The sequence below is a fragment of the Staurois parvus genome, unplaced genomic scaffold (assembly GCF_062004578.1).
Source record: "Staurois parvus isolate SC_StPar_1 unplaced genomic scaffold, SC_StPar_1.0 ptg000682l, whole genome shotgun sequence".
Classification (NCBI taxonomy): Eukaryota; Metazoa; Chordata; class Amphibia; order Anura; family Ranidae; genus Staurois; species Staurois parvus.
The window spans coordinates 11,650,506-11,677,218 of NW_028318478.1; the positions used below are offsets into that span (position 1 = coordinate 11,650,506).

General features: G+C 42.0%; 1 protein-coding gene and 1 pseudogene across 1 annotated transcript in view; both read left to right on the forward strand.

Annotated features, from left to right (window-relative positions):
• Positions 1–26,713, forward strand: part of THSD4 (thrombospondin type 1 domain containing 4) — an 871,621-nt gene that overhangs the window by 9,337 nt on the left and 835,571 nt on the right. The gene's annotated exons all lie outside the window — the stretch shown is intronic.
• Positions 17,372–17,492, forward strand: LOC149447598 (U2 spliceosomal RNA; annotated as a pseudogene).

Genomic DNA, 26,713 nt, shown 5'->3' on the forward strand with positions numbered 1-26,713 from the left:
CTGATACCAATGATGGGGCGCAATTCCTCCCACTGACACCAATGATGGGGCGCAATTCCTCCCACTGACACCAATGATGGGGTGCAATTCCTGCCACTGATACCAATGATGGGGCGCTATTCCTCCCACTGATACCAATGATGGGGCGCTATTCCTCCCACTGACACCAATGATGGGGCGCTATTCCTCCCACTGACACCAATGATGGGGTGCTATTCCTCCCACTGACACCAATGATGGGGTGCTATTCCTCCCACTGATACCAATGATGGGGTGCTATTCCTCCCACTGATACCAATGATGGGCCGCTATTCCTCCCACTGACACCAATGATGGAGCACTATTCCTCCCACTGACACCAATGATGGGACACTATTCCTCCCACTGACACCAATGATGGGACACTATTCCTCCCACTGACACCAATGATGGGACACTATTCCTCCCACTGACACTAATGATGGGACACTATTCCTCCCACTGACACCAATGATGGGGCACGATTCTTCCCACTGACACCAATGATGGGACACTATTCCTCCCACTGACTAATGATGGGACACTATTCCTCCCACTGACTAATGATGGGGTACTATTCCTCCCACTGACTAATGATGGGGCACTATTCCTCACACACTGACACTAATGATGGGGCACCATCATTGGTATCAGTGGGAGGAATAGTGTCCCATCATTGGTATCAGTGGGAGGAATAGTGCCCCATCATTGGTGTCAGTGGATGAAATAGTGCCCCATCATTGGTGTCAGTGGGAGGAGTAGTGCCTCATCATTGGTGTCAGTGGGAGGAATAGCACCCCATCATTGGAATACCATACTGAAATACCATACCATATTGAAATCAAATCTGATGTTTTTTCATTTTTATTTGGTGTGCGTTGGAAGAGGGGTAGTCTTATACGGCGAGTATAGCTCAAACCCTATATTTTAACAGGAAAAGTAGGGGGTCGTCTTATACGCCCAGTCGTCTTATACGCCGGAAAATACGGTACTTTGTAGAACCACCTTTCGCTGCAGTTCCATCTGGAAGTCTGGGGTGTCTCTACCAGCTTTGCACATCTGGAGAAGAAAATTTTTGCCCACTCTTCTTTGCAAAATAGCTCAAGCTATGAAACCAAGTCATGTTCTGTCCTTTTCATTAGTTGAGGGGCTGGAAATAAAGTCCTGTATTTGCATTCTGTTCGGATGGCAGGAGCATTTGGATGTTTTGTTTAAAAGGATTGCACATGAGTATCCTCGGCATGAGTTGTGACCTGTAGAGCCTGTGCTATTATTATCATTATTATTTTATTATTATAGGGTTCACCTGAAACAAGATCTGCCAGTCTTTAGCTGACATCTTGTTTTCCAGCTCTATTATCTACATCCAGAATGATAGTGGGGATGTCAGATTACACATGTGCTGGTTACACAGTACTGTCACTACACATGTACTATGTAATAAATATTGTGTGCGACAATTCAAGCCAGGCAGCAAATAATACCGATTACATAATTCTGCCCTGTAAACTCTCCTTTTAAACTTGTACCTACAGATAAGCTTACAATAAGACTTACCTGTATGTACAATGAATATCTCCTCTGTATGTACAATGAATATCTCCTAAGTGTGTACCGTTTAGGAGATATTAACAATTTCAGCAGCTGGTGATGTCCATCGGCACAAGCACACTGCGTTCTGCATTGAGGGCTTACTGAATGAATTTAATGTGTCTGTAAGGACAGAGATGTGAAAGCTGATGTTACTGACTGTTTTCAAGCCTAAGTTCAGCTAAAACAGAAAATCAGCACAAGGGACATCATTTACAATCAGTAGGCTATGTCTGTTGTGCTAATCCCTCCTCTGTCCATATGCACCCACTGCCATGGATAGGCATGGACAGAAGATGGTTTGTATTAACAAAAGAGGAATCTGCACAAGGGACCCATCCTACTGACTGTAAGTTATGCACCTTGTGCTGATTTGTGTGTTTTTGTTTTTTTTATCTTCACTGAGTTCACTCTGATGCAGTGTGGAATTCGCAATGGTTTCTGTGCGAATTCCACACCGCATCACAATCGCACCCCGTTCATGCAAACCACTGTGGGTGTGTATGTTAAGTTAACAACGACCCAAGATCGGTCCGCAAAACGCGGTGTGATGTGCAGAATTGGATCACATGGGTGAGAATACACATGCAATCCAATTCTAGTGCGGATCAAAAAAAGGGTCCTGCACCTTTTTGGTGCAGATGTGGTGCAATCTAAGCCATGCAAAATGTATGGCTCAAATCTCACCGCACAGAATTCGCAAGTGATTTACACAAGAAGGCGTTGTGGTTCCTTGAAAATCACATGGGGTACGCTGCACCGCACAAGTGTGAACCCAGGCTTAAAGGTGCAGGCTCTGAGACTGTCACTGTGGCTTCACTAACTATTGGGTCTGTGACCTGGAATAAGCATGCAGCCAGTGGAGTCTAAATTCCTGCCCTGTATCTGTTTCGAATCCGTGGCTAATTGGGCAGTGTCTGGATGATAGCCCTAAAGGTTTTACCCTTCAAGCCTAAGTTTAGATAAAACTTTTATTTTAAAAAAATCAGCATCAGGGATGGTATTTGCATTTAATCCGAAGTGTCCCTTGTGCAGGTTCTGGGTGTCGTATTTGAAATCCAACCCCCCCCCCCCCCATCCTGCAGTTGCAATCTTCCAGTGCTGCGGGGGTTATTAGAGCCAAAGGGACCTTTCACAGGCACTGATTAAGAGTCCCAACCATGCCTATCTTTTCTGCCCCCTTCCTCTATTCATAAAAGCCGTACAATAGCTTCCATGGTTGAAGCACGATTTATAAATGGAGGAATCAGACCTTTCAGTCATCTGCCCATCCTCCATTTCATACGTTTTGATTCATGGAAGCTATAATACAGCCTCTGTGAATGGAGGAGGTTGGCTGAAAGGGCAGACATAGTCAGTCTCTTGGCTGTTAACTGCCCCAGCACCAAAGATTATGGGAAGGGGTAGAGGATTTCAACTACAACAGCAGGCACCAGCGCAAGGGACACTTTGGATTAAATGTCAGGGACGTTGCGGTACATCTTTAGTTTCCCTTTTTTCACCACTTGAAATGGCCACAGTGTCCACACACTAATACATATTGTGATTTTATAGGAAGTTACTACAAAAATGTCCTTTAAAGTATATAAGGTATGATTGTTCGTCTCTCCAGCTGAACATACTTTTTCCATTTTCAGACAGATATTCTTGGATTCTGCATACATTAGAATTTAGTATTACAGAACTTATGTTTCTTTTTTTGTAGACATCACTGCCATATCCATTACATTTGTGACAGCCTCAGTTGATCTGTTTAGCAGTCAAGAGACATTGTCCATTGTCGGGTTACCTGAGACACCAAGTAGGTCAAAGATCAACAAGACCTCTAGGGCTCTATTTTCCACTTATGCTAATAGGAAAGAATTATTCAAGAAGGACATCTCTCATCCAAGACTCAGTAATAAAGCAGCAGCAATTATGGTGTTGGATAGTGTTGGGACTTGTTTCATGATTGGTATGAGTACTTTGTAACATTAAGTTAAAGTTAGCCCATACTAGGCCATATACAGTAGTAAAGACCAGGCTGCTCAGGGCAGTTTAATGTCAGGTTCATGAGGCATAGTCTTTAAGGCAAAACTGCACCCATGTAGGTCTCCACTTCAGCTAGTTGTGCTCATTTGGCAAATGGGAATGAAGAAATCTAGCCATTACTTCTGATGATGGGAAGCAGATGACTGGTGATTGGCCAGAGCTGTCGCATTGCGCAGGAAGGCCGTCCTCAACCATGTGTAAGCTCCAAGTTGTGACATGGAGCTTAACCTTGACTCACTTTCATTGTTCTGGCACCTGCAAAAATGAGTGAGGGAGCGACTGGGAGTTTGTTATGTACAGTATGTGGGGCACATGGACAGTTCACGGGTTCTCCTTAGGTGATCTGGCAGTATTCATTAAATTGGACCATCCAAGGTCGACAGGCTGGTGACCAAGTCTTTATGATCAATTTGTTTCACAGGTACTTCTTACCTTCCCAATAAGGCAAGGTATCAAGTAAAATATACACAGTGACTTCTTACATGGACAGATATGTATGTGAGCTTGGATTTTCCAGCCAGTCTATATTTGCTGTAAATGTGATTATATGTAGCTAAAGAGTATATATTGTGGTTGTACATATATACGGTATATTTTCTTTCTGAATGTATTTGTTAGGTTACATCATGATATTTTATATTTTTGGAGCCAACAGATGGATGCCTAGGTTCCTCTTTCTACACATTTTACTCTATCTTCTTCTTGTAAAACACCTGTTTACAGAGTTCAGTAGCACAAGCTGAAATATGTATACATGCAAGTAAAAGAGTTAAGAGGAATGACTTGTCACTTCTGTGATGGTTGCGTTCAACATTTCAGTCAAACCTGCTGATTGCTAATGCTGTGTATGCTCTTTACATAAACCATAGAGCTCTTGGTATGTTTTGGTATGTAATATATTTTTTAAACTAACATTGTGTTAGTTTAGTAACCCTAAGTGTGCTAACAGGCCTACACTCAGAATACTCTAGTCTGCTTATTTCAATGTAGCTCCGGGGCACATTCACTCTCAGGGCTGAATCTTTCGTGTGAAGTTGGGTGCCAGTCATTTCAGAAATGCTTGAAGTTTTGTTTGCTGAAGTATAGCAGAGAGGGTGATGGAACAGACTAAACAAAATTTCTATAACATCTTAGCAGCTACTTCTATGTTTTAAAGCAGAACTCCAGCCAGAAATAACAAAACCATATGTCCCATCAAAAGCTAATATATATATATATATATATATATATATATATAAACTGCTTTTGCTGCAATATTCACTTTCAATCCAGAGATTTGCCTTCAGTCTTTTGTTTCTTTAGCCAGTCCACTTCTGCTGAGCCCATGCCATCTTGAATATACCCAGGCCTATGACTGGATGGTGAAAGAATCCTCTCGCTGTCAGTGTGCTTCTTGTCAGCACATGAACTGATTGACTCCTTGTATTGCTACTTTTTCTCACGCTCCATCCCTGTTGTACACCCATCTACCTTGAATCCAATCCAGCAAAAACAAACAGAAGGGGATCTGTTCCTGTCTGTCTGGACAGATCTACAGCTTGCCCATTTACACTTGACTGCCCATAGAGCAGAGCAGGAGGTGCCCATGTCTGCTCTGCCTAAGTAGAGTGGACATGAACTTGTCATCTGTCTGCTCTGCTCAGCTCAGCTCAGCAGAGGATCAGCGGACAGAGCCCCTGCTGAGAAAAACGGATCCAGCTCGTGTGAAAGGGGCCTATAGGCTAGGTTCACCTTTTACATAAAAGTCCAAATGCGTTCAAGTTTCCCCAGTATATTAAGATCACTGTTCAGCTTTTAAAAAAGGAATTTCTTTTAAATGTCATACTTGTAGGCCATGCATGCCCTCTATCCTTAATGTCTCTCCTCCCACTACAGACCACCAGGGTCTAAGGGTCACAGGTTGGGCACAAGGGCAGTAGGGACATCTGTATACCATAGTTCTCAGTTCTGTTCACAGCCAGCCTTTGAGCTTGTGTGTTTCCGCCTATCTTGTGTATGTTACTCCTCCAAATGCATTCTGATAAATAAAGTATCCAATAGGGAAAATCACACCTTTTCATAATGTGCCCACCAAGACCACAAGATATATGACATTAGGTGGTTGAGCACCTTCTAAAACATTAAAGGTTGGTTTTGAATGGGCTGACTCTTTTTTTTTTTTCCAAGGCATTTGCTATGCAGACAGTACTATAGTAGTGTGTTACTATAGCTCAACATCTTAAAATGGAGTACATGGGAAAGGAGACTTTAGATCAAGGGTCTCCGAACTTTCCAAACAAAAGGGCAATTTACTGTCCTTCAGATTTTAGGAGGGCCGAACTGTAGCCATTGGCAGTAGAAAAGGTCTCAACGTCACTATCTTTGGTGTCAGTGGGAAAAAGTATGCTCCATCATCGCTGTCTTTAGACCCCTTTTGTTTGTGTCATTGGGAGAAATTGTGCCCATTCATTGGTGTTGATGGGGAAAATTATGCCCCATTGTTGGTATCAGTGGATATTAAATATTGCCTCAAGGGCTGGCTAGAAGCAAGCAAAGGGCCTCAATTTGGAGACCACTGCTTTAGATGGATGCAAATAAATCCTCATCCTACGTTACAAACAATTGTAGGGAAAACAAGTTCAACATGATGCACAAGGACCATTGCCGTGCTTGTTTTATGTAGGTGACAACCTTTCAAAGAGTTGATTTATGCTACGCTGACATGTGCAAATATGATCTACCTATATACCTTTTGCTGGGTAAATAGGGATCTTTTTTAAGTGGTGACTTACAAAGCATAAGGAATCCAAATAAGTAGTATGATCTGTATGTTATGTGTGTAGAAAAAGAATGCTTCTTAATTTCAAGCTACAGAATTCCCTAGGAAAATTTTCCCACCATCAGCATGCAGTTTGCCTTCCAGATCCAAGGAAAACTATGATGCACTTTTATTTATTTTACGTGAATGGAGGTTTTCAATGCAAATTTCATGTTTTTACTTGCCAACTGTGCTGTATTTTCTCAATGGTATATTCTATAAAGATGGGTATATTCTTATGCTACTGAATAGTATGCAGTACAGTGTGCATTTTTGGTGAACAACAGATGTGATACTCATTTATCTGATAAGATACCTGGAAGAAGAGAAGTTGGTAATGTTGGCAGTTTTTCTGAGTAGAGGGATTGGTAGTAGGGGAATAATGGTGGCAGGGCAAAACGGAGTAGGTGACTAGGGGAGGGCATGGCAGGTGACTGGGGGTGGGAGATTTAGGGACAATTACTAGGGAATGGTGCTGTGGGTCATTTCTTTGAGGGGGGGTAGGTGCAATGTTGCAGGTGGTTGCAGGAGAGCTCTGCAGTGTAGGTGACTGAGGAAGGGTTCTGCATGGTGGATCATTGGGGGCTGGTTTGGTGTTGTAGGTAACTGTGGGTGGGAAAAGCGTTGCAGGTGACAGGAGGGAGACAGCTATGGGACAGGTAACTAAGGGAGGGTTCTGCGGGCAATGTAACTGGGGAAAGGTATAGCTGTGCAGGTGACTAGGAGAGGGTGCTGTGGAGCAGGTGGCTCGGGGTGAGCGTAGCAGTGACTGGGGGAGAGCGCTTGGTTGCAGGTGACTGGTGGAGGGTGCAGATAGGACATGTGAGTTGAGGTAGGCCCTTGTGCTGCAAGTGATTGGGGAAGGGTGAAGTGATGCAGATGATTGGGGAAAGGTGCAGTGATGCAGGTGATTGGGGAAAGGTGCAGTGATGCAAGTGATTGGGGAAGGGTGCAGTGATGCAGGTGATTGGGGAAGGGTGCAGTGATGCAGGTGAGTGGGGAAGGGTGCAGTGATGCAGGTGAGTGGGGAAGGGTGCTGCACTGCAGGTGACTAAGGATGGGTGCGGTGGTGCAGCTGACTGGAGAAGGGTGCAGTGATGCAGGTGATTGGGGAAGGGTACTGCACTGCAGGTTACTGGGAAAGGGTGCGATGATGCAGGTTATTGGGAAAGGGTGCTGCACTACAGATTACTGGGAAAGGGTGTGGTGATGCAGGTGACTGGAGAAGGGTGTGGTGGTGCAGGTGACTGGAGAAGGGTGTGGTGGTGCAGGTGACTGGAGAAGGATGCGGTGATGCAGGCGATTGGGGAAGGGTGTATGTATGTATGTATATTATGTATATAGATTGGGGAAGGGTGCTGCACTGCGGGTGACTGAGAATGGGGGCAGTGGTGCCTGTGACTGAGGATGGGTGCGGTGGTGCCTGTGACTGAGGATGGGTGCGGTGGTGCCGGTGACTGAGGATGGGTGCGGTGGTGCCGGTGACTGAGGATGGGTGCGGTGGTGCCGGTGACTGAGGATGGGTGCGGTGGTGCCGGTGACTGAGGATGGGTGCGGTGGTGCCGGTGACTGAGGATGGGTGCGGTGGTGCCGGTGACTGAGGATGGGTGCGGTGGTGCCGGTGACTGAGGATGGGTGCGGTGGTGCCGGTGACTGAGGATGGGTGCGGTGGTGCCGGTGACTGAGGATGGGTGCGGTGGTGCCGGTGACTGAGGATGGGTGCGGTGGTGCCGGTGACTGAGGATGGGTGCGGTGGTGCCGGTGACTGGAGAAGGGTGTATTGGTGCAGGTGACTGGAGAAGGGTGTATTGGTGCAGGTGACTGGAGAAAGGTGCGGTGGTACAGATGACTGGGGAAGGGTGCTGCACTGCAGGTTACTGGGAAATGATGCGATGATGCAGGTGATTGGGGAAGGGTGTAGCACTACAGGTGACTCAGAAAGGGTGTGATTATGCAGATGATTGGGGAAGGGTGCTGCACTACAGGTGACTAGAAAAGGGTGCAGTGGTGCAGATGATTGGGGAGGGCACAGTGATGCAGGTAACTGGGGTAAAGGGCCAGATGGTTCACATGGATGATAAAGGGGCACACCTGTCAAGTGTTTTCAGCCTAGAAAGGGGGTACTAAGCACACAGGCGCCATTCCATGCTAACCCTAACATTGCGTGCTGCACTAGACAGCACAGAGCAATCGCTTTAGTGATAGCAGTGCAACCCAAATGCTATCCAAAATACATGCACTGAATGCTCTTTGTAATCAGTATCTGTGTAAACGTAACCTTTATGCTAACCTCATCATATACACAGCTGTGTGTTACATCAGCTTTATACAGTATATATATATTTATATATCTACATTTGCATGAAATATGAAATGAGCTGAATACAATAGGCTATTATGCGATACACAGCTGTGTGTCGTATATCAGCTGTATAGAGTATATATTTTGATATACATAGTGCTATGTAATGTCAGATATGAATATAATGGACTTTCTTTTTATTATCCATAGCTACGTGTCATGTATTAACTGTATATGCTTCCTCCTAGATTGTAAGCTCTAACGAGCAGGGCCCTCTGTTTCCTCTTGTACCAAATTGTATTGTAACTGTAATGTCTACCTTCATTTTGTAAAGCGCCACACAAACTGTTGGCGCTATATAAATTTTGTATAATATGCTGTATACTGTACATTACTCACAAAACAGATCACTGTGTACGTTCAACTATGTATTGTAAGACCAAAGCTGCATTGTTCTTAGATTTTGGAACGCTGTCAAACACCCTGAATTCTATGCAGTCCCTTTGTGGCTGATATTTTATCTTGACAGTTGTTAAGCAGGACGCAGAGTGATTGTGGTTAAATCCAGAGCTCCCTCTACTGGCTGCTCTACAAATCTATGCATTTAGTACAATCACAAAAACATGGAAGCTTGTGAAAATGCAAATGACACATAAAAATGACTTTAAGTTAAATACCACAATGATAACTCAAATATGTGGTCACTAAAAATACAATTCTTTCCCTTTTGGAGCAGTTCATCTCTCTGCCAGCAGGTGGAACAGATCACCATCAATATGTGAACATCATTTAACTTTATTACTATTTTTGTTTTCACAACATCATCATTGTAACTTTCTTTTCAGCTTTTTATTCACTTGAGTAAGTAAAAAAGAAATATTTTTTTCAGAGATAAAAATCAGTAAATTATGCCAGAGGATTAGAGTGCTAAAAAGTACTTGTTTGATCTTCAGATCCTCTCTTTTTACTGCAGTGGAGACAGCTGTTTTTTACCAGGTTTTATGGAGGTCAAAATGTGAGCTGACACTTTAATGTTATTGCACCAAGTGCTTACTGTGTTTTTAAAGCAAAATGTCCATCTCATTTTAAAGATGTCTGTCATCCTCTCCCTTTCTAACACCAAAGTGATTAATGCCAGTAAATCACGCTCAAAACATCACCCAATGTGCTTAGATATAATTTTGATTCAGGGATATTGGATGGAATATAGGATATTAACAGCATGTATCAATCTGGTTAATTGGTCCTGTCTAAATTGTCCCTAGTATGTGTATGTATGAATATAAGTTATCGACCTTAGATTGTACGCCCCTTGAGGGTTAGGGACTGATGTGAATGTATAATATATATGTAAAGCGCTGAGTAAATTGACAATGCTATATAAGTACCTGTAATAAATAAATAAATAAATCCGCACTGTCATACAGCTCTAAACATGCAAATCACATTGAAAAAATATTCATATGTAAGCCTATTCTTGTATATCCATATAATATTGGATGCTCTGCTGAACACTAATAGCTTTACCACATTACCCTATATAACCATAAATCCCAAAAATAGTGTAGCACAACCAAACAATATTATATCAAAAATAGTATAGCACAAAAAAGTCAAATAATAAAGTGTCCATCAATTTCCATGTAGGCTTAATGCACTTCTCAGCATCTAATCACCAACTAGTGATTACTTTCAGTTATTTTAGCATGTCACCCATATGTAGAAACCACTTGCACCTCAAAAATTGGCCGCTTACCTTCTGAGAATAACCTCTGAGCCAACAGGAAAAGCTTCCCTTTAGGGGCGTATATGAACACCCCAAATACTGCTCTTTCTCTTAAATCTCAGCGATACACAGCCATCATTCAAGAACAAGAAGACAGCCCATAGTGCTCATTGTAGATAAAAATGTATTGCTGTTAAATGTGAGATTAAACTTACAAAATAAGGCATGGGGTTACAGTCATAAATAAACCACGTTGCCAATGATCAACAAGGTGACCACAGGATGATGTCATATGTGTGGCTCCATCACCTACACGCAAATCAGATGATTTTCTGATGAATTCACTAGAGAGATTACTCCTGTACAGGCGATGCTTCAGCTGATTGGCAGTTCCTCCATTCTCTGACTTGCACCGTGTGAAATGGCTGATTGAGCCTGGCACTCTGCATCTGGATGTGTAGGTAGGTGGACCCACACACATGACGTCATCCCATGGCCATCTCGTTGATCACTGGCAACATGGTTTTTTATGCCTGTAACTTCGCACAGTGGAGTGCCTTATTTTGTAAGTTTAAGCCCACATTTCAGCAATAATTCATTTTTATACGGTGAGCACTATGGGCTGTCTTCTTATTCTTGCATGACGGCTGTGCTTTGCTGAGATTTAACAGAACGAGGAAGAGCAGTATTTGGAGTGTTCATATATAACCTTAAAAGGAAAGCCTCTCTGATGTCCTGTTGGCTCAGGGGTCATTCTTTGAAGTTAGTCATTCACTGTACCTAAATCTAGACCCAAGCTTCCTTAACCTTGTTGCTCCTTCTTATGCCCCATTTACACCTTAGAGCAAGGGCATATTTACAAGGCAAACAAGGCATTTACCTAGGGCGGCATTTTTCAGGGGGGCAGCCCCCCCAGGAAGAAGGGACTTATGTGGCATGTATTTGAGGTGGTATCCGGAAGAGGCTGCAGGCTGCTTGATGGTGTATGCAGAGCTCGACTCTCGTTCCTGGGGATGTCCAGAGCCTTCTCTCTGTTGCCGGGGGGCAGGGGTGTTGGTCACTAGCAGGCATGGGGGGGTGTTTGGGGGTAGGGGGTCTGGTGCTCATTGGTGTCAGGCTCTCTCCGCTGAGGGGGGCGTCTGATTTTTGTGTTGCCTAGGGCAGCAAAAACCTAAATACACCACTGCCTTAGAGTAATGGCCTTGTGGGTGATATCTCTTGAATATGCCCGCTATTCTGGATCCCACTAACATAGCAGCAAAATGCACAATGTGCATTTGGGTGCCATTAATTCTTAATTGCATATGAAATGTGCAAAAAACTACATTTTGTTGCACGAAAAACACACAAATCGCTCTGTCCAGAAACTTGGCTCCAAAAAAAAGGTACAGGAGCTGTTTTGCTGCCTTTTTGAAATTGAGGGAATCCCATTCAATTGGATGAAGTCTTACGTAAAAAACGCACAAAAAAATGCATGACACATAAAACAAAAAGACGCTCAGCATTGCTAGATGTGAATGGGGCTTTAGAGTTTGACATTTTGTGCACTTGCTTTCCCTCTTTGGCTTGTGTCTTCTTCAATAGCCTGAACAACCTTTAAATCAGTCCCTTCCATGGTATGATAGTAGTAATGGGAGTCTACATGAACAGATATCTTTAAATTTAGGCAGCTTACTGAAATTGTCTTCTTGGGGGGACAAATATAATATCACATTAAAATGTTAGCAAGAGGCTGAATACACCTAAAAGTCAGGGAATGACAGTTTTTTTCTCTTTTAGGCCTTAACTTCCCTTTTGATGACCAGCAATTCCTTCCCTAAAAATCTGTAGGGGAGTAATACTTGGAATGGCAGGGGGACCACAACTATGGGCCCCTTGTTCCTCCATCCAGGATGGGTTCATCGTGATTTCTTCACAGGACCTCCTGAAATAGCAAAACAAAAATCTTCACTCCTCTCAGAGCACCCATATTTTGATCCTAGAAATCTGTTGGCCTCCATACCTCCTCCTTCTTTGATATCACATTGGTGGATTTCCACAGTTAGGAAAACCAATCAAATGAGAGAGCAGGCTATATCCATATCGATAGGAAATTTTCCAGCAGGGTTGTTGTACAAACATTTAATCAGTAGATTGACTTCTGTACAACTACAAGTGCCTATATATGGATCAAAATTTGGTCAGTCCCTGCTGAACTCTATGAATTTCAATCCAGGCGAGAGACTCAATATAAAATAACGCATCAAGCATATTTACCAATTCAAGGATATGACTCGCAGACAGGACTCAACCATAGGTGTCCAAAATGTGGAGAAAATAAGGCTACGCTAGCACACTATTTTTGGTATTGCACCTTCGTTAATAATTTTTGGAAGTAAGTACTAAGTTATGCATCTAAGATCTGTGGCTATAGCATTCTGGAAGATCCAATTCTAGTTTTATTAGCTACTGGGAGACCGTGCCAGTGGGACAGTCAGAAAAATGCCATACAGAATGGGTCCATTTGTGTCTAATAACAGCAAGAAGGTGTATACCTAGAGAATGGCTCAACCCATTTCCCCCAACTATGGAAAGGGTACAGAGAGATATAAAGAACTTGCTTTACTTAGAAAACTTATCAGTTAAAGTAGATGATGGGTGGGGGAGCAAAAGTCGAAGAAAATGTATCAACTATGGGCTCTATAAAAACAATCTTTAACAGCACAGGAAAAAGCCATGTAATCGCCTAATTGGGTTATTATTATCCAGGATTTTTATAGCGCCAACAGTTTGTTGCTCAGCGCTTTACAAAATAAAGGGGACAATACAGCTACAATACAGTTCAATACATGAGGGTTCGGAGGGCCCTGCTCCTTGGAGCTTACAATCTAAGAGTTATGCAAATTGTAAGGGGGTGACTCTATATATATATATATATATATATATATATATATATATATATATATATTCTTATCTGTTACAATTTTACACAGTATATTTTACATCTAGGTTGCTAGGCTTTGACTTATACGGGAAAAATGTGTATATGCTAAGAGAGAGTAGTGGAGGTGAGAAATTAACAATTAATAAATTACAGAGGAATTTAGAGGTTAGCGTTTGTCTGGTGATGGGTACCAGAGGAAGGTTAAGGAAAAGATGAGGATAATTGATATTATTACATTTTGGACTCCCTTCTCTCTCTTTTTTTTTTTTTTGTGTAATGTGTAAATAATTTGTTTTGTTATTGTAAAGATATTTTTTTGAAAAATTAATAAAATGTTTTGGAAAAAAATAAATCAATCCATCTGTAGGTAGCATGAGAGTTTAAGGGGGCTATTCATCAATCAGTTCCAACCAGCATAAGTGAAACAAACGAAGGACAAGGATGGAAAATTTTTGTCTGATCCAAAGGTAACTAATGATTTTCTCATCACTGAATTGGCTCCCAGCCCAGAAAATTCATTACTAATATTATGCGCATGAACTTGTCAACGGTCATCCAGAAGTAGAACGTTCTTTAGTAAGAGAGGTCATTCATTCTTGAATTGGAGACAGTGCTGGGACAAAGTGATCCAGCGCCCAGGGCAAAAATACTAAAGATCGCCCCCCCATTCATGATGTGCAAGTTTAGGGGATCCTACACCCAGCTTGTCAAAATCGCTGCCGCTACTCCTGTTAGCCTTGTCACAGAAGGAAAGCGCCCTCCTCCCTACAGTACACCATTGCGTCCAGGGCAGCTGACCCTCCCGCCCACCCCTTGTCCCGGCCCTGATTAGAGACATTGATATGGTGCTTGAAGGAAAAGTTCTTCAAAATTTAGTGGAGTCCATCAAGGTGCCATTGAATGGTTGGATGAGCATTTTCTTTACTTTCTTGTCTGAATGTGTGAATGAAATTCTACAGGTATAACGACAGCATTAGTTCTACCTCCATGCTACAGAGCACCATGTATTTATAGTGTCCATTCTTGCAAAGACAGATACAGTATTTGGCTCTTCTCTGCATTCTCCCTGTTAACTGCCTAAACAGTAAAAGGATTATGTTGGAGACTCAGCCCTTTGCCAATTACATGCACAATTTCAACTGCCCCAGGCTGACAGTTTGACAGACATTTATGCTGCATGATGGAATTTAATCATTACAGTTTTGCCAACCATTTCAATAGACTTTCTATTTTCATGAACTCTTGTTTGGAAATGATGAAGATAGACATACCTACAAAGATCACCATTAGAAAACAGACAAATATGAGATTGGCTTAACAAAAGTGTTTAGAGCTTATCTTATGTATACTGTATTCTTCATTGTTACGAGTTGTTGTTTTACATAAATCTGATTCCATTTACACATTCCTTTCCAGCCCTCACCACGCGACCGTCCCTGCTTACCAGTCTGAGACGGTGGGAAGAGTTTGGAAAATACCGAGTTATAACATAACTCCATAATAACTTATGTCTCAAGGGAAATGTTGTGGACAGACAAAGTGTGTCAGTAGTTTTAGTTTTTATGTGAACAGATCTTTTTTTAAAGTCTAAAGTTTAACTTTAACAAAAAATCAGCACAAGGGACAGTACGTACATTGAAGGAGAAGTGTCTCTTGTGCTAATGCTGCTGTCATAGTTGAATCTTCCATCCTCTCCCCTCCTCTCCATATCAGCTTTAATCTTCTGGTGCTAGGGGGTTAATACGAGCCACTGGACCTGCCATAGGCACTTGCCGAGGGTTCAAACTATGCCTGCCTTTTCCACCCACTCCTCCATTTATAGAGTACTTTTTATTGTTGGAATATATAGTACAGCTTCAATGAATAGAGGAGGGGAATGGAAAGGGTTGACATAGTCATCACTCCTGGCGAGTGCTTATGACAGGTCCAGCGGCTGTATTAACCATTGGTGGGATATGGGCAGGGGTCAGAGGACAGAAGATTTCAACTAGGACAGCAGCCATCAGCACAAGAGACACTTCTTATTGAATCTAAATACTGTTCCTTGTGCTGATTTTAAAGCTGTAGTACACTTAACAAAAAAAAGGCCCCCTTGCAGGTTTAAGCCATAATGTGCTAGTATGCACCGCATACTAGCACATTATGTCACTAACCTGAAGAATGTATCCTTCTTGCAGCGTGCTGTCACTGCTGGCAGGGGTTCCATCTTCACCTGGTCTTCCTTCCGGGTTCCTGGGCTCCGGCCATTTAAATGACTGAACCGCAATGACATCACTCCATATGCACAGGAGTCACAGCCACGGCACAGAGCTCTGGAGGGCACAGCATGAGTATGTTGTCCCTTCAGAGTGCTTGTGCCGCTGACGTAATCGGCTGCTGCTAACTGGAATATCCCCTAAAAACGGGTGTCAAACTGGCGTCCCTTCAGCTGTTGCTAAACTACAAGTCCCATGAGGCATTCCAAGATAGACCGTTACAGGCATGACTCCCAAGGGCAGGGGCATGATGGGACTTGGGTGAGGGGTACTTTTGCAACAGCTGGAGGGCCGCCAGTTTGATGCCGCTTCCCTAAATGGTACAGGTTTAGGAAATAATCATTTTATTTACATTTAAGCTTTATTATAAGCTCACCTGTAGGTAAAAGTTGCAAAGTGGACTTTACTACCACTTAAAAAAAAAAAACAACTAAGGAGCTGTGTGCGTGTGCTTACATGAAAGTGTCTTGTTGTGCATAGTAACCAATTCAAATTCTTGTTTTATTTTTAAACCGGGGACTGTAGACTTGACAGTTGAACGGTGACTGAGCAAATTATTATGTTTTCTCCTTCAACACATTTTTCATACATCAGCTTCTACAATTTTTATTTTTATTTTGGAGTATGCGGTAACTCACAGCAGTCATTCGGACTACGTTAGATTACTGAAATCTGATTACTGCAGGACACTGCATATTACACATTTTTGTGATGTCATGGAATCCCATTATGTTGTAATGTTTTTTTCCATCGCACAGGGCTAACCATTAAACTGTTCTCCTGGCTGTAATAAAACCATATCCTAACGCTCCAGTGTTTCTATCCATCCATTTTTGACAAATGTTTGTCATGTACAATAAATAGTGGTGTAGATCTAGAACAGATGGCAAGGTTGTAAGAGAAGTTGGTGGATATTTTCTGGCAGTTCATCGTTGTGTTTAAAAGTCCAGTAGGAAGACCAAATGATTGTTCTGTAGGATATACAATATATTGTGTGCAATTACTGGTTCAAGATAAAGCTGTGTTATCTTTAGATTATATAAAAAGCTTTGGTATATATTTTATTTGTTGTATATATTTTAATTATTGTATATTTTTTTTTATGCAGGGATAAAAAAATAAAAAGTATTTTCATTAGGTAAGTTTTAGCCCACATGGAAGAAAAATATATTTGAAATTTATTTTACAAATATGCTTCCCAAATATATTGCCATATTTTTGAAATGCTACAATGTTGACCATATTCAATTTATTTCAAAATATATTACAAAATATATGAAAAACATTTTTAAAAATACATTTCAAATACACTGTATTTCTTTAAAAATACAAATCTACATTTTTGGAATGCATTTACAAATAAATGTAAAAATATATGTTACAATTACTTTTTTATATATTAAAAAAAATCTGAAGAATATATTTAAAAAATATATATTTTTAAAAAAATATATATATTCTTCAGATTTGTTTTAACATATAAAAAAGTAATTTTAACATATAACATTTTAACAGTGTCAGTGCTTCTGATTAGCATTGATCACTGTATTAGTGTCACTGGGAATGTCAGTGACAGTCAGTTCTCACCCAGTGTCAGAATGCCTGCCTCAGTCCCACTATAAGTTGCTGATTACCACCATTACTAGTATAAAAAAAATAAAAATTCCAGTATATATACCGTCATTTGTAGACGCTATAACTTTCATGTAAACCAATTTAATTTACATGTATTGCTTCTCAGCCTTTTGGCTAAGATCAAGTGTAGTATCTGTTCTTATCAGTATCCAGTAGGGGTTATCTGCCGTCATTCTTGCTTTTAGGCAAGGATGGCTCGCTGTATAGTACCCCTGCTGGTATAATGGGGGCTCTGAAGGCTAGTACCGGCTGGAAGAGAAGAAACCGAGGTGCCCAGAGGCTGTTGGGGCCCGGGAGTAATTCCCCTGGGAAAACGGGAGGTGCTCAGCTCCTCCTGATTTGAGTGGATCTACCTTGTCTGGCCAGGGGCCGGGGAGGCAGAGAGTCCACGAAGCAGTGCCCCCTGAGTGGTTGCCTCAGGGGTGCTCTTAGTAACACATGGGGGTGGGATCCCAAGTGTGAAAAGTGCACATGGTCATTGTTCCAAACACGTTTTTCTGCACTACGCCTTTAAAGGCTAGGCCTTTTGGCTAAGTCCAGGGCAATTTTTTTTGCTACAGGCCTCAGGGCCTAGCCAGTGCACAATTGCATGGCCACTTATTTATTTATTTCTCCCACGTTTTGTCACCTTTCACTTTTGGGTGTGTTTTTTCTCACTAAGATGGTAGGGTGTGGGTTCTCGGGCCTGCCCTGAAGTCTAGGGGGAGGATGTGTGGCCATCAGATTCCTTCCTACCCTGTCCCTAGGAGGTCTCTCTTCAGGAAAGCCCCCTGACCTAGTACTTGGTGGTCAGCTTTGGCTAGCCACAAGGAAAGGGGTTCGCCAGGCCTTTTGGCTAGGTGGAGCATGTGGAAACCTCAGTCCCTGTCAAGAGCCTTGCACCCCGTGGGATCAGGTTAGAGGTCCTACCCCTTCGGGGGGTAGACTAAAGAACACCCCTAAGTGCACTTTTTTGTGTTTGTGTTTTGCACTTGCACGTTTTTTGTTCACATACGGGTTTTTAGTTTTTTCGCACCTCTGCGGACAAAGAAAAAAAAATAATAATAATTTACGTGTATTGGGATTTTTCTTTAGCAAAGACATGTAGCAGAATACATTTTGGCCTAAATTTATGAAGAAATTTGATTTTTCTTTACATTTTTTTACTGGATATGTTTTATAGCCAAAAGTAAAAAATATTGCTTTTTTTTAAATTGTCTGTCTTTTTTTTTTTTGTTTATAGCGCAAAAAAATAAAAACCACAGAGGTGATCAAATACCACCAAAAGAAAGCTCTACTTGTGGGAAAAAAAGGACATAAATATCATTTGTACAGTGTTGCACGATCGCGCAATTGTTAAAGTAACGCAGCGCCGTATCGCAAAAAATGTCCTGGTCAGGAAGGGGGGTAAATCCTCTGGAGGGCAAGTGGTTAATTTGCAGGGATTTCCTCTCAATTCCTGTTTGGCTATGGTACAGGAAGTGAAGGGAAATCTCTGCAATAAGTCACAGATGGCAAAAAAAAAAAAACCTGGCAGGGATTATAACTCACCCTTGCTCCATCCAAAATGAAAAAAAAAAAGTTTTGCCTGTAGTTCTACTTTACAAATAGTCAGTTGTGATTTGGGCAGTGTAGTTCCACTTTAATCTGATGAGTGGTACCTGTCGTGGTATGTCATACAAAGCATAGCATTCTATGAATGAACTTTTATTACTTTGACACATCCTAGAACCATTACTAAGAAATAACTCCTGAACACATCTCTTAAATAGTTGTCTTTTCTTTTCATACCAAGTATCTGTCAGTGCAAATTCTCTTCAGCGTTGAAGAATATTGTTTTGCTATGACTCACATTGACTTCAAACAGCGATAAACATGTGCATTTAGCTTCACAGTTATACACCAGAAATGAAAGATATGTTCAATAGAACGTGTTTTCTTAAACTGTAACCAAAGCAAATCTGTTCCAGGCAGTTCAAAGGTGGATGCATTAAAATGTACTGTAGAACTTTGACAGCCATCCTTTTCAATCAGATTCTTCTCTCCAGCCCTATGGGTTCAGCCAGAAGCACATACTTCTTGTGACCTTGGCGTTGTCTCTTCTGTAAACCCTTCTATTAAAACTGTACTATCATTAAGATGAAATGGATCCAAGAATGTGACTTACGGCAACAGGATTAATAATTTAGATCCTTTTACAGAGTAGTATCCTTTATATTACATTTATTAATCTCTTCTGCAGGGGAATTGTGCCAGGGTGAAGTACTACAAAAATGTTGTATGCTCTTGCAGAATTCTTAGTGGGATTAGATAGACAAGAAAGACACCGCAGGCCTTTGGATTCCATTGAGATTGGCTGGAGGGGAGGCATAGCAAGAAAAAAAAAAATGTTTTTGGCTTCATTTTCTCTTTAATTGTTTCTTGTACTATACCGTGAGGTTGATTTACTAAAGGCTGTTCACTTTGGGGGAATGTTCCCAGAGTTTAGTGAATGAGGTGAAGCTCTGCTGACTTCTGTCTTCCAGTCATGCAAAGCAAAAATACTTTCTTTTTTTTTTTTTGTATTTGTATTTATTTTCCTTGCATGTGATTAGATATTTTTTGTAAAGTGCTTTTCACCACATTCACTAAGCTAAGGGGAAATTCCTTTGCAAAGTGGAAATTTGTTTCCACAATCCGCTAGTGTACAGCCTATTTGTCTTTAGTAGGTTAACCCTGTTTATTAATGTAACAGGTAAAAGCGATATTAAAACTTCTGGTTTTCTCTTAAAATAATAAACATGCCATACTTCCCTGCTGTGTGCAATGGTTATGCACAGAGCAACTCTAAGCCTCCTCCTCTCAGGTTCCTTGGTGGTGCTCCTGGCCCCTCCTCTTCAGTGAGTGCCCCCATTGGATGCCACTTCCTATGGGGGCACTTGTGCGGGCTTGCTTCCGAGCCGCCCTATCTGCATCTATTGATATAGACAGGACAGCTCCCTGATCCCTCGTCACAGGATTCATTGACAGACTGCTATCAGTCTGCCCAGAGAGGAGGGACAGTGCCAGGAGAGCCAATGTTTTCATGCACAGCGCTGGATCGGTAATGGGTTCAGGTAAGTAAAGGGGGTGGTGATATTCTGTTAGAACCACTTTACGCATACATTTAGGGCTTGATTTACTAAATAAAAATAGGCTGTGTACTTTAGCAAAGGGGGTTACACTTTGAAAAGAGTTTAATGAATGTTATTAAATGTCTTTTTGCAAAGAATACCTAATCGCATGCAAGGAAAATAAAAAGTGGCATTTTTATTTGCACATGATTGGATGATGGGAGTCAGCAGAACTTCATCTTATTCATTAAAAATTCCAGCTTAACTCCAATGGCCCTGGAGGCTGGAAATTACTGAAGTAGACACGACTATTCCAGTGATCACCACTTGCCTCTGGGTCTTGTGCTGAGCTGCTGGCCTACTGCATTCTGAACAAAGGAGGTTAGCTGCTCAGCAGGGGCCTCATTTGGAGAATGATTTGCATTTTGTAAATTAATTGGATGAGGTGAAAAGTGGGGCGGTGATGTCACCCTCTGCACTTTTTCCAGTCACAGAAAGCTATGCACTCACTGTCAGCCATCTCCTGGCAGTATCTCTAGCTGCCCACAGCACGGGGTTCCTCAGGGCGCGGGGTCTAAGTCTCAATCTGCTTGTTCACCAGGGCCCCTGATGGTGGGGATGGACTTGGAGCAGACTGAGACCAGGTCGCGACCCCTGAATACGTCCGGCTATGGTAGAGGGTACCGTCAGAGGTGTGCGAGGAATAGGGCCTGATGTGAAGAGGCTGGCAGGCCTGGCAGCAGGGACTGATCCGTGCGGGATGGATGGACGGACACCATAAGATATGGCGTAGTCAGGCGGACCAGGTCGGTAACGTGCGGGCAGCGAGGTACCAGAGGAGCAGACAGAGAATGGTCAGGTCAAGCCAAGTTCAGCAACGGGAGATCAATCGTAAGGGGCAGGCAGGAGAGTGGTCAGGATGAGCCAGGGATCAAGCAGGAGACAGTCAGCAGGGTCAGGATCAGGCAGAGGTCGGCAACAGTGAAGCTTCACTAACAGAACACAGGAACAGATTAATAAGACCAAACGGCAATGTACATACCTCCTGGCTCGTTTAAATAGCGCGCTCTGCGCTGTCATTGGTGCCAGGCGCGTGTCCGCGATCGCGCATGCGCAGCCGTCGCTGTTGCCGCGATCACCCAGGTCCTGCCGCTCGCCGGCTTGTGCGCGTCGGTGTTCTGCGCATGCGCCGCCCGGCGTATCGCCGCGGAGCCCTGGGTCCCTAACACTCAGAAAATGCAAAACATTCTCCAAATGGCGCCCCTGCTGAGGGCCAACCTCATAAGTTCACAATGCATTAGACCAGCTGCTCAGTGCAGGATCTGGAAGCAAATGGAGATCACTGGAATAGCGGTATCTGTGATTTCCATCTTCCAGGAACATTGGCTAGGTATGGTATATACATAGATACGTTGGACCAAGCTGGACCACTGTAATTATGTATAAATATTAAATATACCATCCATTAAATATAAATGTGTGTGTATATATATATTGTCTTGAGCTAGAATCTTGTGCACATTGGTACATGAATATAGAACTATGGAGGCTTGTATGATAAGCAACCCTTTATGATTATTACTCGTATGTATACATTATACACTTTCAAGTGAGGCCAATGGTAATCCAAACTGTAGCACGAAAAATTGAAACACTGTTTTCTATTTAGTGCAGATGTTCTGTTCATTCTGATGGAGGGTTTTCCTTGTTTAACGTCAGCATAAGGAGAAGTCACATTTTTCTCATCTTCATTTCCCTTCTGTAATTGATTGGAATTACTGTATCTACTGTACATGTCTCAACCAGACAGTTGTAAAATGATCAGCATTGTTGGTATTCAGCAATTATTTGTAGTTATCTGATGGTTTAATATGTGCTCGGAAAAGTGGAATGCAGTCATGTGCAACAGTCAATCATCTTTTCTTTAATCTCTGAGTTTATATATAATTGGTGGACAATTTGTGATGCAAGTATATGGAAGACAGAACGACAAAGAGAAATATACTTAAGTAGATCTGCAAACCATAGTACAAATTGGGTAAAATGTACCTGTCTATTTTTTGGCTACTGTAATTAAAAATAATCCTGTGTTAAAGGTCTTGTATTATTTGTATTTCTGTATTGTTATTTTGGGTTGACACAGAAATATGCCTCATTCCTACTTCCATTCTTTATAACTACTCTTTGAAGTGTTACTACTTGACTTTCTTAGCCTCTAGGGACGAATTTACATATTGTGAACCACCAGTAAAATCACTTAAAACAAGCCCTTATTCGCCTCTGCAGCTATAGGCAATGTGGAAAAATGTATTTTTATTGTTGACAACAAAGGCATTAAAATTATAGCTTCTACTTCCTTATCCTAAGTGTCCTGTATGTGAAGCCCATCTTTTTTTTTTTTTTTTAATAGAATGTGGAAGATTTAGAACCTCTGTTAGATTTTCATTGCTGTCTGTACCAATTGGGAAGATTTACCCTCTCTAGTGGTCCTGCAAACCATTCTGTGGTACAGAAAGTATTGGGAAATTCCATATTTTTGAGTTGTTATAGAAACACGAGGTGAAGATGCACTACAGTGGGGATCGAAAGTTTGGGCACCCCAACTAAAAATTTGTATTAATGTGCATAAAGAAGCCAAGGAAAGATGGAAAAATCTCCAAAAGGCATCAAATTACAGATTTGACATTCTTATAATATGTCAACAAAAGTTAGATTTTATTTCCATCATTTACACTTTCAAAGTAAAAGAAAACAAAAAAATGGCGTCTGCAAAAGTTTGGGCACCCTGCAGAATTTATAGCATGCACTGCCCCCTTTGCAAAGCTGAGACCTGCCAGTGTCATGGATTGTTCTCAATCATCATCTGGGAAGACCAGGTGATGTCAATCTCAAAGGTTTTAAATGCCCAGACTCATCTGACCTTGCCCCAACAATCAGCACCATGGGTTCTTCTAAGCAGTTGTCTAGAAAACTGAAACTGAAAATAGTTGACGCTCACAAAGCTGGAGAAGGCTATAAGAAGATAGCAAAGCGTTTTCAGATGTCAATATCCTCTGTTCGGAATGTAATTAAGAAATGGCAGTCATCAGGAACAGTGGAAGTTAAAGCAAGATCTGGAAGACCAAGAAAAATATCAGACAGAACAGCTCGCAGGATTGTGAGAAAAGCAATTCAAAACCCACGTTTGACTGCACGATCCCTCCAGAAAGATCTGGCAGACACTGGAGTTGTGGTACACTATTCCACTATAAAGAGATACTTGTACAAATATGGTCTTCATGGAAGAGTCATCAAAAGAAAACCTCTTCTATGTCCTCATCACAAAAATCATCGTTTGAACTTTGCAAATGAACATATAGACAAGCCTGATGCATTTTGGAAACAAGTTCTGTGGACCGATGAGGTTAAAATTTAACTTTTTGGCCGGAATGAGCAAAGGTACGTTTGGAGAAGAAGGGGCACAGAATTTAATGAAAAGAACCTCTGTCCAACTGTTAAGCATGGGGTTGGATCAATCATGCTTTGGGGTTGTGTTGCAGCCAGTGGCACAGGGAACATCTCACGAGTAGAAGGAAAAATGGATTCAATAACATTTCAGCAAATTTTGGATGGTAACTTGATGCCATCTGTGAAAAAGCTGAAGTTAAAGAGAGGATGGCTTCTACAAATGGATAATGATCCTAAACACACCTCGAAATCCATGGGGGATTACATCAAGAGGCGTAAACTGAAGGTTTTGCCATGGCCTTCACAATCTCCTGACCTCAACATAATTGAAAATCTATGGATAGACCTTAAAAGAGCAGTGCGTGACAGACAGCCCAGAAATCTCAAAGAACTGGAAGACTTTTGTAAGGAAGAATGGGCAAAGATACCTCAAACAAGAATTGAAAGACTCTTGGCTGGCTACAAAAAGCGTTTACAAGCTGTGATACGTGCCAAAGGGGGCAGTACAAGATATTAACTCTGCAGGGTGCCCAAACTTTTGCAGACGCCATTTTTTTGTTTTCTGTTATTTTGAAAGTGTAAATGATGGAAATAAAATCTAACTTTTGTTGACATATTATAAGAATGTCTAATCTGTAATTTGATGCCTTTTGGAGATTTTTCCATCTTTCCTTGGCTTCTTTATGCACATTAATACACATTTTTAGCTGGGGTGCCCAAACTTTCAATCCCCACTGTATATTGGCAAAAGTATTGGGACGCCTGTCTTTACACGCACATGAACTTTAATGGCATCCCAGTCTTAGTCTGTAGGGTTCAATATTGAGTTGGTCCACCCTTTGCAGCTATAACAGCTTCAACTTTTCTGGTAAGGCTGTCCATAAGGTTTAGGAGTGTGTCTATGGGAATGTTTGACCATTCTTCCAGAAGCGCATTTGTGAGGTCAGGCTCTGATGTTGGACGAGAAGGCCTGGCTTGCAGTCTCCGCTCTAATTCATCCCAAAGGTGTTCTATCAGGTTGAGGTCAGGACTCTGTGCAGGTCAGTCAAGTTCTTCCACCCCAAACTTGCTCATCCATGTCCTTGCTTTGTGCACTGGTGCACAGTCATGTTGGAACAGGAAGGGGCCATCCCCGAACTGTTCCCACAAAGTTGGGAGAATGAAATTGTCCAAAATGTCTTGGTATGCTGACGGCTTAAGAGTTTCCTTCACTGGAACTAAGGGGCCAAGCCCAACCCCTCAAAAACAACCCCTCCACCAAACTGTACACATGTAACATTCTCCTGGAAACTGCCAAACCCAGACACGTTCATCAGATTGCCAGACAGAGAAGTGTGATTCGTCACTGCAGAGGAAATGTCTCTGCTACTCTAGAGTCCAGTGGCGGCATGCTTTACACCACTGAATTTGATGCTTTGCATTCCATTTGGTGATGTAAGGCTTGGATGCAGCTACTCAGCCATTAAAACCCATTCTATGAAGCTCTCTACGCACTGTTGTGCTAATCTGAAGGCTAATCTGAAGGCCAAATGAAGTTTGGAGGTCTTTTGCTACTGACTCTGCAGACAGTTGGTGAATTTTATGTGGTCTAACAATTCATAGCTGAGTTGCGTTGTTCCCAGTTGCTTCCACTTTGTTATAATACCACTAACAGTTTGTGGAATATTTAGTAGCAAGGAAATTTCATGCATGGACTTATTGCCCAGGTGACAACCTATCACGGTACCACGCTTGAATTCACTGAGCTCCTGAGAGCGCGACCCATTCTTTCACAAATGTTTGTAGAAGCAGTCTGCTTGATTTTATACACCTGTGGCCATGGAGGTGATTGGATCACCTGAATCCAATGATTTGGAGGGGTGTCCCAATTCTTTTGGCAATATAGTGTAAATGGGGAGACCTGTTCTGATGATATGCACAACCTTTAAGAGATCCTCTCTTCCTTCCTGTTGACTGTCTGGGACTGGAAGTGAGGTGGACATCTCCCATACTAACAGGAATCTTAAAGTATAACTAAAGGCAACACTTTTTTTTTTTTTTTCTTTTTTAGTTTTGGATAGCCTGGTAGCTCTGTCTGGGGTGTCATTAGCCATGCACGTTTTGGCATGTTTTTGGGAACATACATTTCTGCATGTGCTCCTGGAAAACAAAGCTGTGAATGTGGCCTAGTAGTATTGTTTTAAAAAAGAAGTGTGGCCAAAATGCTTTCCTTCTAAGTCACAGGAGTGCACTTACTTTTGTTTTCCTATGACCCTGAATCTGTCGTTAGCTGGCTAAAGCCCACTGTCGACTGATGTCACAGAGCCGCTCCCGACTTTGGAGGGATCCCAACAAAAATGTTGGAATCCACCCAGATGCCTGACCCTTCTACAGCCTGGCACTTCAGTGAACGCTGGAGGGGCAGATCAGAGAGCTGGCTACGGACAGTCACTGCCCTCTGCTCACTGAAGACTGCGATATGAGCGATCAGTGGTCATGTGGTTGCTCAGTTCTCAGGTTTAGAGTCAGCAGGGGACAGCTGCAGCATCAGACTGATGCTGCAGCCATAGAGTTGAGTATGTATGTTTGTTTTTTTTTAAACTCCAAACTTCTCTTTTAGATATTCTTTTAAAAAGACGCTTTCAATGATTAGTGGTAAATGTCACTCTTCCACATTGGTGGATATTTCCTATTTGTTGAACTTGCGATTTTTACATAGACGACACATTTTTTAAACTGTTTATTTTTTGTTCTTGCCCAACTGGAAGCAGTAAAAAGTATGTTTTTCAAGGTTACATAGTAATATTCACATTATGGAAATGATTTACTAACCTGCTGCTGCTTAATAAATAGTTTGTGAGTTACCGCAGGGATATTGGCAGTGAGAAGGAGGTGATGCATACTTTCACTGTAATTATCAGGCGCACCATGGTCTTTCC